Raw genomic sequence first — 15,724 nt, 5'->3', positions numbered from 1 at the left:
TCTCGCCTTGATCTAGCGTATAAGCTATAGTAGTTTTTTTTTTTTTTGATAAGGCGCTCGAGATAGGTCACATAGTTACCGGTAGCATGGTTCACACACCGTTGCGCGAAAGATCAAGACAGCACTGTCAAACATCCTGTCCGTATCATTCCTACGGGCTACGGCTGGATAATGTTTCTAACAGAGGGGCAGCTGCTGGTTTGTATGATGGCTAGGATGCATACGTATACGGTCTTTGAATCACTCCTGGAGAGAGAGGGGGAGCGACGAGTAATTCACTCGCTGTCACGAGTTGTAAGGTGGCAGGCAAGGCCCTCAATGATAGACCTGGGCCTGAACAAATACGTAGCTTTCAGAGACGCTCTGCAAATCCAAAGGGGTCATGGCTTGGAGCAAAAGGACACTGTGCACCATGTCTACAGGGACCCTCTGTGGGGGTAACAGCAAATGCGTGGCTGGTGATTCAACACAAGGCAATTACAGTAGATACACATGTAGGATTGAGCACTAACGGTAGCAGATTTTTTTAAGTAGTACTACATGATGAGTTTGGATTGTTGGTATTCAGACAGGACAAAGAAACTACAGAAGACATATACAGGAACGGCCCAGGGTAATGGTGATCATCGTGTATTAGTAAGAAAATCAGTTGCCAGGATCTAACATAGAGTATCTATTCTTCTTCTGAACCCTTTCTCTAGTTCAAGCACCGAAGAAAAAGATGGCCAGGATATTTTGACAGGGTGCTACTGAGCTCAACTCATGAAAAAGAATCAAACAGCATTGACATTTAGGTCATGTCCATCATAATCAATGCAGAGAAGTCCTGCCCGGTATTGGGAGTAACAATCTCACACACAAAAAAACCAGGGTCTGCGATCTGTAGCGAAAGAAATGCGCACAAGCGGCAATCATACCGAACCATATAATAACTTTAACATTTGCTGTCATTTGACTGCACAAGATGATGGGGATGTGTTCACATAGGAAATCAGCTGGTGGTTGTGAGGGGTACACGCCCACAACAACCGGGAGCTACCAGAGAAACAACAAAAATGGGAAGAGGCAAAGGCGGGCTGATTAGGGATAAGGTTAACCTACGGGTCAGATGAAGAGATGAACCACAGCCGCATATCCCGAAACTAAATGATGTACCTTTCTGAAATTGCGCTTGGAAAGGAAGATGGATCATAGCATGAGGGTGCTAACTGCAACAAGGATAAAAGAGACGGCTGAACCAGATCTGCGAATCAAGCATGAAAGCCAATGAACTTTCCTTTTTCTGTGAAGACATAACGTAGTTGTCAATATGCCTCTTTCAGTCCTATTTTGTAAGCGAAACTGCTCTAATGCTCTATGTACTAAATGCAAGAGATCGTTGCACTATTGTTTATGAATTAATATGCTCCTTCCGATCCATATTAATTGTCACTGATTTAGTATAAAGTTGTACTAAATCAGTACTACAAAGTTGTACTAAATCAGCGATAATTAAATATGGATCGGAGGGAGTACATTTTACTAATGCTGGCCTGCTGACATGAGCTGCATCAGCATTAAAGTTGACCAAAATGCAAAATGACTCGAAAGTTTAAATAATCACGATAGCTCATAAATAAAGTTAATGTGTATCTAAGTCCCACTTTTGTAAACTTCCAAACTGTTTGCCAGGTTAATTTCGTACAACTGCTTGGAACTCGTATATTACTTGAGCTGACATGATATGAAATGAAATGATATCAAAGCACTAACATATATCGACTATATATACCAGTTACTGCTTCTTAAATGCAATCTTTTTGCTGCAGGTTTCTTGTATGAAACCTGGTGTGACCTTGTCAACATGCAAGCCGCTGAGAGTTCAGGTTTACATGTTGGGATGGGATGGCCTTCATGTAATCTGATAATTTTTTGTTTATTAATCTCTTGTAGGATGCTGTAATGAATTTCTTCCATATATTTATATTAATAGAAACTGGTAGGGGTTTCCCCCTTAGGAAAAACCCAGCATTTCATGCAGTTGTGAATGGCTGCAAGAGCTTTGCATCTATCTAAGAGTTACAGGCAACATCAGAATGATAATAAGGTGGTGAAAATGCATTAAACAGGTATGAGCTTTTAAAGACTGACCTGGTCTTTATTCTACTTCTGCTGCTTGGAACTAATCGCTGAAAATAAATTAGTCATTTTCAGACAAAGATAAATGACCAAACTAGTAGATTTGATGGCAACACATGGTTTCTGGAATAACAATTGGCAATGAGTATCTTCGTTTAGAGAATGAGCTATCGTGCAATCTCCATTTTTTTTAACAAGAGAAAACATGTAGATCACTGCCTTCTGTTCTCTTGCTTCCATATATTCCTTTCTTATTGGTTTTATCGTAGAAAGCAGATGTGGATCCCAGTGTCAAAAAGTTCAGATCCTCAGGCCCTTTTTCATTGTTATTGCATCACCAGTTTCTTCTTTTAATGCTTTCAAGAAAGATATACCGCGGATGTGAGTAAGATCCTTTGTTTCATAGGTGAAATTCATACTCCCTCCGTCTGGAAAAGCTTGTCCCTCAAATGGATGTATCTAGCATATCCCTCAAATGGATGTATCTAGAACTATGCTAGATACATCCATTTGAGGGACAAGCTTTTTCGGGGACGGAGGGAGTACTTAGGTTGATTTACATTATTGTAATCATGTTAATTCATGTATTCTGACTACAAATTTATGGAGATTTCTAACAGCTTTTGTTTACTGTAACATTGTTAGTTCACAATACGTATTTTTACCTCCTCTTTCAACTTCTATGTCCCGCCAAAATCCCCTCTCCCTCAGATTCCACTCCTCTGCATTCCCTATTCTACCATTAGTGGATAGGTAGCCATATATCTTGATAAAGAAAATTGCTTGGAAGGGCGTCATGTCAATCTTGCTTATCAATTATCATTCTCAAAGAAGAATATGCTGCAAGATTGCTGTTGTGATTACTGGTAATAAAGCATGAATAATTGGTGAAAACATATGAATAATTTGATATCAGTCAAACAAAATAACCTATTTGCAGATTTTGCAGAGTGGCACACCAATCCGGATTCAAATAAAAGAAGCACTTACTCGCAAGTTGACTATATACAGTATGGATTCTCAAAAAAAAACTATATACAGTATGGAGAAAATCGCAAGTTGAAACTGCAATACCACAGTTGAAACTTTGTTTTGTTGAATAATAGAATATTGAATTTCCCTACGCATAATTGAAGCACCACTGATTGAAGAAATCTGGACCTAAGCTTGAGTTTTGCTCACAAGGTGTCCACTTGCTGATGTAAGCAAAAGATTTGTGATTTGGTAATACCACTGTTGTGCACCACTCTGCTCCCCCTGATCCCTGCCAAGAACGACACACGCACAAATTTAGCCTCTTAAACATTTGAAGTGCAAGTAAATTTGGTTTAGTCGACCTACCTATATTTGCGGAATTTCAACCAGAATAATAAGTATCACCCATATCATTTATTTGCAAAATGGATGTGGCAAAACAAATGAATCACTGTTTGTCAAACTGTGGATGGGGGTAGCCACCGTGTAGCCATCCGACAAATATGATAACCAAAGGGCACAGGTTAATCGACTTCTTGTCTTAAGGAAGCCTGATTCTGTTCAGAAACTATAAAAGGTAGACAGGAAGAATTTATCAATCGGTACAGCATAAGGCTAGCGATTGTTGGAAATTCATCCAACATATTTCTTTTTTTTTCGCGAATACGCAAGCTGCGTATCATTTCATTGATAGGTAGAGAGCAAAGAGCATACAGGGTAGCAGGTACAGTACTCGTACACCAAGGAGGGCAAGACTACACCCACACAAGCATCGAGAGAGCGAGGATGCTCAGTCGCAAGTAACAAGAAACGTCTAAGGTGGCTCAAAAATAGAAAACGCTGCCAATCCTCTAGCTCCGGCCAGAGCCCACGTGCGTGCCTCATCGAGGATGGACCGAGTGAGGCGGTCAGAGGAAGGTGCAGCAGCGTCGAAGATGACAGCATTGCGATGCTTCCAGATGCTCCAAGCCATCAGAATACCCAGGGAGGCAACACCTTTGCGCAGAGACGGAGGGGAGGACGCCACAGCCGAACTCCACCATTCGATGAACCGGGACGTAGGGGTCGGGATGTCAACCGTGAGTCTGCATGCAGCAAGTGTGCTATGCCAGACAACGCGGGAGAAGGGGCATCCAGCGAGGAGGTGATCAAATAACGCAAGGCCATTCTGGTGAAGTCTAATTCAGTTGAGTTCAAACCTTCTTATTGGGCAATCTGTTCTATGAATGAACTTCTGATATAACAGAATGATTTTTCCATTTAAAATACAACTAAAATATTAAAATTAAATAACTGATACATTATCTGGTCCATTGCATGAACTTCACCTCTTTTTCCCATAACTCTAGTTATTTTTTGATTCGGTTCGATTGTTTATGCCTTAATTAACCACTATCACAACTATCTGAATGCCACAATGCCCTGGCCCTCACCCCGGATGACAGCTTCTCTAAGGCAATCCTCGCTGCTTACTGTCTCTCGTTGGTTCAGAGAGTTCGTGCTTCTTTCAGGGATTGGTCATCTGTAGGCACGATGATTGCTGACATGAAATTCCTGGCAGCAGAATTTCGTGCTTGCTCTTTTGTCCATGTAAAACGTTTGTTGAATGTACCAGCACATGAACTTGCTCTTAGTCAGATCTACGTGGTGTAATCCCAGATCTTATCTGGGAAAATATGTGTACTGATGCTACTATATGAATAAAGTGCCATCATTCTCCTGATGCTACTATATGAATAAAGTGCCATCATTCTCAAAAAAAGAAACTAGTAAATACTCAGAAATTCAGTATAACAGCACACGCAATACTTCATATAGCACCACCATTATATGAAAAAAAGAATATACGATGTAATTTTGCAATTGTCAGAACCATTTTCATAGAACGTTACTAAAGTGGGTGGAATTCAGCAGACTAATTGAGTTAAATATCATGAAAAGTTGCCGAGTAACATAGATTATGGAATGATGCACGCATATATTTGCTTTGGTAATGTAGACATCATCCCTTTAAGAATAAGGATTGAAATATACATTCATCACGTTCTGGGATATTGCAAGTTCCTTACCACATGCTCCCCCGAATTAATGTAACTTTTGCATCCTGCCTGTGGTTACCAGTGCAAGCAAATACGAATACACGATGGCTTCTATTTTCGTGCTACAGAATTGCGATCTTGTGACCCTCGCGAGACCTCGCGCGCATTGAGGATCGTGAAGAAAAAGAATCAGGCGCATTTCGTCGAACACAACACGCGCGGCAGGGAGCCCGTGCCTGATTCGATCATGTTGTGCGATCGTGGTAAGAGAGTGGGACAGGGAGCGACTAACCTCCGGGATTCATCGGATAGGGTGACAGGTTTCCGTGACCGCTGCTCGCCCTTGCAGTTTCGCCGATCGCCATGGTTGGGGTTGGGGACTTCGCGGAGAGCGCGAACAGAGTTCTGCGAGCACGCCGAACCTTTTTTTCTGAGGGAGGGCCATCGAAGAGCCGAACCTTCGCAACATGGGCCAGCATTAGGCCTATAGCCGAAAGATCATCTGCTTTCATCCAGTCCGCTCAAAAAAGAATCTTCTTTCGCCCAGTGGGTCAGGCACGGCGAGAGCTCCTATTGGACGCCCGCGCGCGTCCAATAGTCGAGCTTTCGCTGAGGCGGGCGCACGAACGGGACGGCCCATTCACAGGGCATTGAGCGAATGTACAAATGTAACGAAAAAAAATTAAAAGGGTAAACATGGGAGTCGAACATCCCAATTCCCGATGGACAGCTGCATTGCTAGCCAGTACAGATGGCGACTGACTGGGTCTAAAGTGCAGCACTAAACATAAAATACTAAGTACAACGGCAATTTTGTTTTATTTCAATTTTTTAATTTTCTTAGAAAAAATGTGAAAAATATTCTTTAAAAAATAAGAATAATATTTGAAAAGCTGAACAAATTTATAATTCAAACAAGATTTTGAAACATTAACAATTTTGGGAAAAAGTGAGCAAACTTTTGAAATTCAGCACATTTATTAAAAAAATATACAATCAACAATTTTAAATATATAGTGACCAATTTTAAACTTTTTTTTGCAAAATACACAATGAACATTTTTTGTGATATATAGATTGAACAATATTTAAATACACTTTCAAAAATTGTGATATACAGTGAACAATATTTGAATACACATTGAACAATTCTTGTGATATACGCTGAAAACTTTAAAATTACACATTGAACATTTATTAAAACATCTTGAACATTTTTATATATGGTGAACATTTTCTTACATATACGATGAACATTTTTCAATACCCGGGTGAACTCCTTGTAAAAATGCACAAAAAATGAAGAAAAGAAAAATCAAAACAGAAAAAAAAATAAAAAAGGGAAGAAAAATAGATCTGGAACAAGAGAAAAAAACCCTAAAATGTACACTTGTATATAAACACGCAATGAACTTTATGGCAAACCAACATGTGGTTGGATGGTTAGAGAGATAGTGGTATCCCTAGCCCACCAGAGTTCAAGTCCTAACTTGACATTGGTGCTTGCATTATTGCTGGATTTATTTCAGGCTTCAGGCGATGTTCATTCAGTGGAAGGAGACGTTTCCGTCGACCGCGAAGCCCCTGTGGTGAATTCTTAAAAATACAAGATGTTATGCAGGTTTAGTCTCTCGAAGATGCTCATAGTGTTAGAGCGTGCGTGCGTGTGTTTATAGGGGTGAGTGTGTGCTCGTGTATGTGAGAGACTTTGATTATACTGTGTTTAAAAAATAAACTTTGTGTAGTACACGGAAAAAAAGGAAAAAAAGGAAAAGGGGGGAAGAAATAGCAAAAACAGGAACAGAAAAAACAAAAAATAATAAAACAAAAAAATGAAGAAACAACGAAGCAACCATGGACCAGCCCAAATTGGGGCTTCGCGAGGCCGAGCTTCAGCGAAGCAACGACGTGCCGCCAGGCGCGCCTATGGCTCACTTAAACCGAAACGTAGGTTGCGCTTGCGTCACGTGCCTCACCAAACAGGCAGGCCCAACGAGGGAGGCTACAGGCCACTACCTCGGTTTTTTTTGTTTCTTCAGGTTTTATGTTTTTTATTTGTTTTTTTTCTGTTTTGCTTCCGAACATTTTTTATACAAGGTTTAACATTTCTTAAATACATGATTAATATGTTTATTTTCAAAGATGTATGTCTGATATCCACTTTTTTCATACATATCTTGTATAAATCATACTAGTTCACATTATTTATAAAGTCACGGACATTTCTATTGAAACGAGTGAACACTTTTTATATACATAAGGAACATTTTTAGATACAAGTTTATCATTTTTTTAAATACACGACTAATATTTTGTTTCAAATATATGTTTTCATGTCTACCTTTCGAATAAACGTTTGTAAAGTTTTTGCGTATACAAAGAACATTTTAAATATATTTTCAAATACATGAATTTTTAAAATAATTTTCCAATTTATTGGAATGTGTCAGTAATTTTTATATACATAGGGTATGTTTGTTGTAATTTTACATTTTTACATAAGGAACATTTTTATACAGGTTTAAAAAATATGATTAATTATTTTCTTAAATATATGATTTTGATATCTACTTTTATTTCATACACATTTGTAAATATTTTGTACAAATTACTTAGGTATTTAATGCGTGAACATTTCATAAAATGATTCAAAAAAATTATGCTATCAACGTTTTTGTACTTTGCCTAACATGTTCTATAATTCATGATTAATTTTTGAAAAATATCTTTATGTTTTGAAATATATGTATTTACAATATTTTCGAAAATAGGAATGGAAAAAAAGGGGAATGGACGAACTAACATAGAACATACCTGAGTCAGCCCATGTATAGCGAATGCTTGAAACGAGTGCATGTACCGTCTCGCGTATAGCAACACATTTAGTCGCTCCCCATAGGGATTTCTAATGTGTCTCGCATCTGGAGCCTTACTCACTGTTTGTCGCCCAGTCACCTTTAGTAGCGGTTTTGCATCGGGTTTTTCTTGAGGTTTTCTTCTCTTTTTGTTTCTCTTTTTCGTCAGATTTCTTTGTTTCTTTCCGGTTCTTCTTTTTTCTATCTATGGTTTTCATCATTTTTTGTTTTCTTTGAAATTTTTTCCTTTCCTTTTCTTTCTTTCAAAAGATATATACATTTTCACACGAATTTATATTTTTTGTATAGCCAACGAACATTTTACAAATACATAATTTAACATTTTTTACAAATATATTTTTTGATATCACTTTTGTACACTTTGTATATTTTTATACGTTATATATTTTTAAATAGATGATCTAACATTTTTTAAATATTTTTTATGAAGATTTTTCGAAAACATGTTAAACATTTTTCAAATGCACGTTGGTTTTTTGTATGACACAAAACCTTTTTCTGGAACTATGCAACATTTTTTAAAATGCCAAAAACATTTTATTTGAATGCATGAACATTCATTTTTGAATTATATGAAAATGTTGTTAATTTTTTATAGCATTTTTAAAATATCATGTTTATTTTTAAAATACGTAATATTCTTTAATTTATTTTTTATAAAAGGTGAGCGAACATTGTTTTCACTTTTTTTAATGTGCGATAAATCCATCGAAAAGTAAGTAACTATTCATAATATATATATATATAGTATTTTTCAAAAAAATATAGTGAGGCCACCTGGTTACCAGGCCAATATAGTATCGGCTCCCTTCAGGTGACGCTGCTCTCTGCATGGCAGTAAGCGGTGTATAGGCACGCCCAGTCGGCCGAGTTGCAACTGATATGTATCACCCGATGCGAGCATTAGGGTCCCGATCAATTAGGGTTCCAAGCTGCAACTGATATGTTTTACTTTTTTAATTTCTTTTTTTATGTTTTCTAAATTTTCCTATTTTCCACTTTTTTAAAATGTCGCAAATTTAACAATTTTGAAAATCTTCATCTTTTTAAAAAAATGTTTGTGGTTTACAAAAATTGTGTAATTTTAAAATAGTTTGATATTTCAATTTTTTATAGTTTCAAGAAACGTTTACAAATTTCATAAATTGGTCATGATTTTCAAATGTTCAAGCTATTTCAAAAATTGTTTATGAGCATTTTTGTGAATTTGCGTCAAACTTTTGCATCTCATGAACTTATTTCGCAAACATTTTTAAAAGTCATGACTATTTGTTTGTATTCATGCCAATATTTTGTCAACATTGAAGTTTTTTAGGTTCATGAATATTTTGCAAATTTCATGCACATTTTTGAGTTCTCAAACATTTTTTGAACTTACAAATATTCTTTTGTATTCGTAAACTTTTTTTGAATTCACAAGCATTTTTGAGTTCATGAACATTCTTTGAATTTGTGAACTTTTTTTAATAGATGGGAACATTTTTTTGAATTCACAACCTTTTGTTTTTGTATTCGCATTTTTTAAATTATTAAATTGACCAAATTGAGAAAAAAAATATATGCACGCCAGCTGGTTGGACCACACCCATCTCGTGCGGCTCCGTATGTTTTGCCTTTTGATTTGCATTTTAGTTAAGTATGAACTCCACTGGCCCTTTTGGATGGCATTTAGTTTCTCTATGTCGGATCGCCCTATCTATGTCCGATTGCTATGCTTATATGTTCTGTGAGATGATCTACGTAGTTTGCATGGGTTTGTATGAATTTGGATGCAGACATATAGAAGACGTGGTTGTGGAGTGGGACAAATGAAATCTGCCCGGTCACTTCCAGCAGGCCGCGTCCATGAACATATAGGGTATCAAATTAGAGAGGTTGTAGATGCTCTGAAAGTAGTAATATAGACTAATGTTATATAGATCATACTAGTCTAAAGGAGACTCCAACAGGCCGACACAAGCAGACAGGAAATGCGTTTGTGTTTTGTTCATTTGAGTGGCCAGGCAGACACCAAAAGTCCGCCCGTGTCCGCCAGCCTGCATTTTATAGGACAAATGTTTACTACCACCAGTACTACTTACCACTGCTTGTGTTTTGTATATGTTGTATGTAGTATTTATCAAATTAAAAGTATGTACATATAGTATGTAGTATATAAAAATATTTAGGTAGTATATATACTATTTTTTTGCTAATATGTATCGTAGTTTGAGTATGATCTTTTTTACGTACAACTATGTACGTATTTCATAAATATAATAAAAATCATGGGTCAACTTGTGATTTTTTTATATAACTCGCTTTGAATTATCTTATATATTATGAAAATATTTCTAATAATAAAATAGTATATATACTACTATATGATAATGTATGAGACATTTGGGGTAACTATCCCTAGGTGGAAGGATATACTGCCACCAAAATTCTGTTCATTAAAATAAATTAAACTGAGAAAACTATATCTACAGCTTGTGGTCCTTGTCTTCGTCCTCGTCGCTGATGAGGTCAATGGCTCAATGGACACCAGAGGTGACCATTGATATGTCCACGCTCCTGGTGCAGTGACCAGGCCCACTGGCGTAGCTGGCGCCACCTATTGCTCCTCCTCCGGCTTGGCCATGCACGGGAACGTGGAAGCCCACGTCCACGACTACCCCACTACCCCTTGTAGTGGCCACGACATCGGCCGCGACACGAGCACAGGGTCGGCGCCCTCCACCGCCAATGTGTGGACCGCCAGTGGCAGGTCAGGCCACTGTGCGAGCTTGGCCAGCTCAGAGGCCCTGAGGGCCTGCTTGAGGGCCTCATCCTACTCGTAGTCCTCCTTCTTCATCACGGGCGGCTTTGTGCGCTGGACCATGTGTGCATGAGCGGCGAAGCATGCCCGACGCATTGGTCGTACTCGTCGTAGAACTATGTATCCGAGTGGGGTGAGTCCTTGGCAAACGTTGGTCGTGGTGGAGGTCGTCGAGGAGTAGATCGCGGCGGCAACAGAGGTCCCCCGCGTGCGCGCCGCCAGAGACCACAATGACAAGCACTAGAACCCTGTCCAGGTTCAAATGTCATTGACGGTGGGCGATGGAGGTGGACTAGGGTTTGACCATTGGTGGTAGGGGAGAGGAGTGAGCATGGATAGGTGGATCCGCCGCACACGTGGCATTTTAAAAAACTAGCTCATGGTCGTTGGGCGGCTGCCGCATGGGTCCGGGCAAGCACCGAATGGACGTGCGACGCGTTCATCTCCTGTGTGTATATATGCAAACTCGTCCCAAATTTGAGGCGGATTTGCATCTACACAGACACGAAACAGACAAAATGATCAAATGTGTCACCGCGGGCTTCTGTCTGCGCAGACCCAAACGAACGCGAGCAAACGAAATGCGTCCCGGCATTAGAGTTACCCTAAGAGCATCTACAGCCGTTGGCGCGTCCGCCGACACTGACCGGTCACGCCTCAAATAATGCAATCCACATCCAGGCACATCAATTATCATATCTCAAATTCATATAAACTCATGCAATGCAACTACGTCGATGCGTTACACACATCATCCAACTACTCCATCACTATGACCATGCCATCGGACTACCCAAATTTGGCATGCTTGGTTATGATGGAGATCATCCAGGGCTGCCCTTGCCCTTCCCAACACCCTTGTCGTCATTCTCATGGAAGTACCGGTTGAAGACGCAGTAGGGATCGAGTCGGGTCTGCTCGTCGCCGGAGCTGTCCTTGTCGTCGCATTCCTCCTGCTACTCCTTCGGTGGCAGTCCGGCCATGGCACGGACTGCCCGATTCTGCTTCGGGTGAGGGCGCACGTGTTCTTCCTCTGTTGTTTCTTCACAATGCGGGCGCTGATGGCTTCCTCCTCTGCGGTCGCCTGTGCTGCCGCATCAGCCACCTCTGCTGCCGCCATTTCCACCATGATACCGGCGTCGGCGGCCCTTATCCTCTCCTTCCCACGACGAGTTGCCCGTTCCCGGTGAGACTCAAAGTCTGCCCGACCGGTGATGGGGAAGGAGAGATTTTCCGACTACCGGGACCGCGATGATCCAGCCCTAGAGGACCCGAGCTCCCGTTGAGCCGACGCTATGGAATCACGCCGGACATATCCGTCCGTCGGCCTGGCGCTGTCCTGCTGGCAGCGGCAGAGTGCAATACGGACCGACATTGCCTCCTCCACCCCGCACAAGATGACACGTAAGTCGACGGATCCGAATTGGTCAGAGTCAGATCCGCTGCACGCCATGCCGAAGATGGCGAAAAATCACCGCGGGTGAGCTCGAGTGACGGAGGGAATGGAAGGAAGAGGCGAGTGAAGTGGCTAAGGTTTGGCCCGCGAGTGGATGGGGATGAATATATGTAGGGTCATGTGGGCCCGCATTGACCAGTTCGACGTGACGGATGCGTGCGTGTGCGCCCAAACGCCTTATATCCGTCCTATATTTAGGCTGGATATGAGGGATGTCGGTCAATCCAGACGTTTGAGGCCTGTTTAAGATGTTCGTCTGAATCAAAATTTCGTGACCGGTCAGTGGCCGAACAGACTGCCTAGATGTTTGAGAAGGGGTCGGGGCATCCGGCTCTAGGTTACTCCCGAAGATGACTAGCCTCAGATTCAGCGTGTAAAAATTTCACCCGAACGGTGAAAGATCAGCACAGAGCCCAAGAGCTCAAGCGACGAATCATGTAAATAGTGCGCTGCGACAGGCTCCTGATTACGTCCATTGTGGTCGGTCGAGTACTGCACAAAATCATACTCCTCCTCCTATCTCCAATTCCGCACTAATAATTGTACACTGTTGAAAGATACGGTCCGCTCTACGCAGAGGCCCGAACATGCATGCTCCATCGGCGGGGGTCGACGTCAGTGTGTACACGCCCGGGAGTCGCAATTCCGAGCTCAGAGAACATGGCGGGTTGTCTGTGGAAGCTGATCCACACAAGGAATTAACAATCATTGCATGCTCCGAATAATCAGAGCGGGCAAGCGTCAACCGACAGTATGAAAGCGATCCATCTCGATGGTCGCAGGAGTAACGCCAAAACACCTCACATGCATGCACGCACGGAAAGCACGTATGGGAGCACAGGACGAGGCTCAGTTTAGGGCAATTATCTCGGCACAAACAAGCTGCACTTGCCATGGAAAAGCACACTTTTTCCTGCTCTGACTCTAGGGCAAACATGTACCGTGTGTATGGAGTGTGAAGGAGTTGTTTGGTTTGTGACTAACTTTGCCAAAGGTTACAACACCTAAGATTAAGCAAATCTGATCATCTTAGATGAGTGTTCGATTCAAGTCACACTTTAGCTATATTCTGCTTCTTTCTAAACTTTCAAGGGTCCATATGAGCAGAGGCCGTGCCAAATTGTGCATGTGTTTGGCCGCGAGGCCTTGGGGAAGGAGGAAAGATTGTTTTTTTTTTTGTTTTTTTGCAGGGATCAGTATTTGGCGGAAATGTTGGACTTGGCCTCACGTGTACAGTCCATGTCCATGCATACACACACTGTGCTAAAGCTCACACACACTGTGCCGCATTTCTTTAGTTCATTCAAGTGGGGCCCCGGTTTGGTAGATGCACATAACTTCTATGCACCCATATGCTGTACGTAAGGGTAGTGGTACATGTATGATTAATTGTTTCTTTGGCTATTTCGATCTAGCTTTCCAGTTGGATTCTGCTTATCTCGTGTTGTATTGCTCCTCCGATGGGCCACGTACGTACGCACCGACGCGCCGGTGCATGTGGGATGTCTGGCGTATCCTCGCGTGCAACGCAGATAATATTGGGTGTTCATTGCGAAATGCGCCGTACGACCCCAAATGGGGAGTGGTTGTTGTGTTGTTGCAACTTGGTGACGTCGACCACAAGCAATGCGTACGTAATGCGAGTGAGATTCCCTGGACAAAGTAAAGGCATTGCCAGAGTGTTTTCACGAGGGAGTTGACACTCCTTCCACCGAGAGGAAAATATGTCCTTTGAAATAATCTGAAATTACTCCCTCATTCATTTTTATATAAGTCGTTCCATACAACTGAAAATAGACTGATTTACATGTTATCTACAATATCTTCAGGACTTATAAAAGTAAACAGAGAAAGTATCATTTTGTTAAAGGACTAATCCCTTAATGGATAATAAGAGCAACTTCAATGGGGCGACCCGTTTCGTCCACTGGCGTTCGTTTGGGTCGGCATAGACACAAAAGTCGGCCCAATGCGCCGACCCAAACGGACGCGCGTCCGCTTCCTGTCCGCCTGCCGGCCCCCCATTGTCGAGCCGGATTTGCGTCGGCGCGGATACGAGACGTATGCGCGTGCGCCTACTCCTCTTTCCGGGCCCGCCGGTCGGTGGTAGGAGCCACCATTCCCCCCATTTTCCTCAAAAACGTCCCGCCCGCACGCTCCCGCCCCACTACTCAAGTCTCACCCTTTCTGTGTGCTGGCAAATGCACCAGCATTAACTGTGGTGATATTTTCTGAAGCCGGCATTGTATGTCGACGCTGGCATGGTGCCGGCATGATGAGACATGGCCGCTGACATGACCGGCCGCGAACCTTTTTAAAAAGAAAATTGATGCAGACGTGAAATGGGTCGGCGCATTGGGAGCATTTTCGACCCAAATGCAAAACTGAACGGACGCCGGGTGGGCGGCCGATCCAAAAAAACAAAAAGCGAACAAATACGCCGCCCGTTTGGGTCGGCCCGCTGTTGCTCTAATAAAACAACTTCTTTTCTGCCCGTATATGTGTGATGTGCTCTGCTTTGACTCGTTTTGCCGGGATTCAGGCATGCAATTAGCTACCAGTGACGACTAATCCACGTACCGGACCCAACAGCGACAGGCGTCCCGTAGGCGTAGCCCTAACATGGTACGCATGCGCTTTGAGACCACACACACCACACCTTCTCCAAAAGCCAGTTCTTCCAATGATGCCGACACCGGCTATTCCCTGGCCTGGACGCATGATGATTGACGAGCTATGAATTACCACTCCAAAACCCTATTTTCAATTATTGCCGCTAGCAGTGCTGTGCTGCCTCTGTTTGACTGCTCCTTCCACAAGTAGTAGTGATGATGCAAAACAAATAAAAACTGACGAAAACGCGTAGCATGGGCTCACCGGCGCGTTTGGAAGTGGAGAGGAGACTAACAGATGAGTAACTCCAGCCACGTACGCAGAAGGATCACTTAATGGCGAGTCCCAAAGCTGTCTCACGCACCTTCACTCAAGAAACGGAAGCACGGACGATATATGAATATCCCGGTCCCGGGTGGTACAACACCGCTACATAAGAGCATCTTCAGCCGCACCCCCAAGAGACTCCTTCGAGTCATTTTTTCGGCGTCGGCGCTAAAAAAAATGCTCGAGTCACGTTTTCAGAACGACAAAAAGCGTCAGTTCGGCCCTTTTTTCCGCCCGGCGCTCGTAGGCTGAACCCAGCGCACTAGGGGGCCATCGGGGGCTCCGGCGCAGAGGAAAAGCGCGGCTGGCCCACACCGTCACGTGAAAAGTCAAGATTTTCTTCCCCGACTCACCTCCCACCCCCCACGCCCTCGGCCGCCACTAGCGATATCCTAGCGCCGCCCGCCGCCCTTCACCGCTAGATAGCCATTCCCCGCCGGAAAAATAGTAAAGGTTCGCCGCAACAGCCCCTCCAACAGCAGTTGGGCGTTTCCGGCCGCAGAGGGGCAGTTTAGCGGTG

General features: G+C 42.5%; 1 long non-coding RNA gene across 1 annotated transcript; it reads right to left on the bottom strand.

The window, feature by feature from the left end:
• Positions 1-3,163: 3,163 nt before the first annotated feature.
• LOC123152055 (uncharacterized) lies at positions 3,164-5,582 on the bottom strand. Its single transcript, XR_006476003.1, has 2 exons — positions 5,425-5,582; positions 3,164-3,382 (listed from the first exon to the last, which is right to left on the bottom strand). It is a non-coding gene; the product is annotated as an uncharacterized lncRNA (long non-coding RNA).
• Between the last annotated feature and the right edge of the window lie 10,142 nt (positions 5,583-15,724).

The sequence above is a fragment of the Triticum aestivum genome, chromosome 7A (assembly GCF_018294505.1).
Source record: "Triticum aestivum cultivar Chinese Spring chromosome 7A, IWGSC CS RefSeq v2.1, whole genome shotgun sequence".
Taxonomy (NCBI): domain Eukaryota; kingdom Viridiplantae; phylum Streptophyta; class Magnoliopsida; order Poales; family Poaceae; genus Triticum; species Triticum aestivum.
This window is presented reverse-complemented; position numbering and strand designations above follow the sequence as displayed.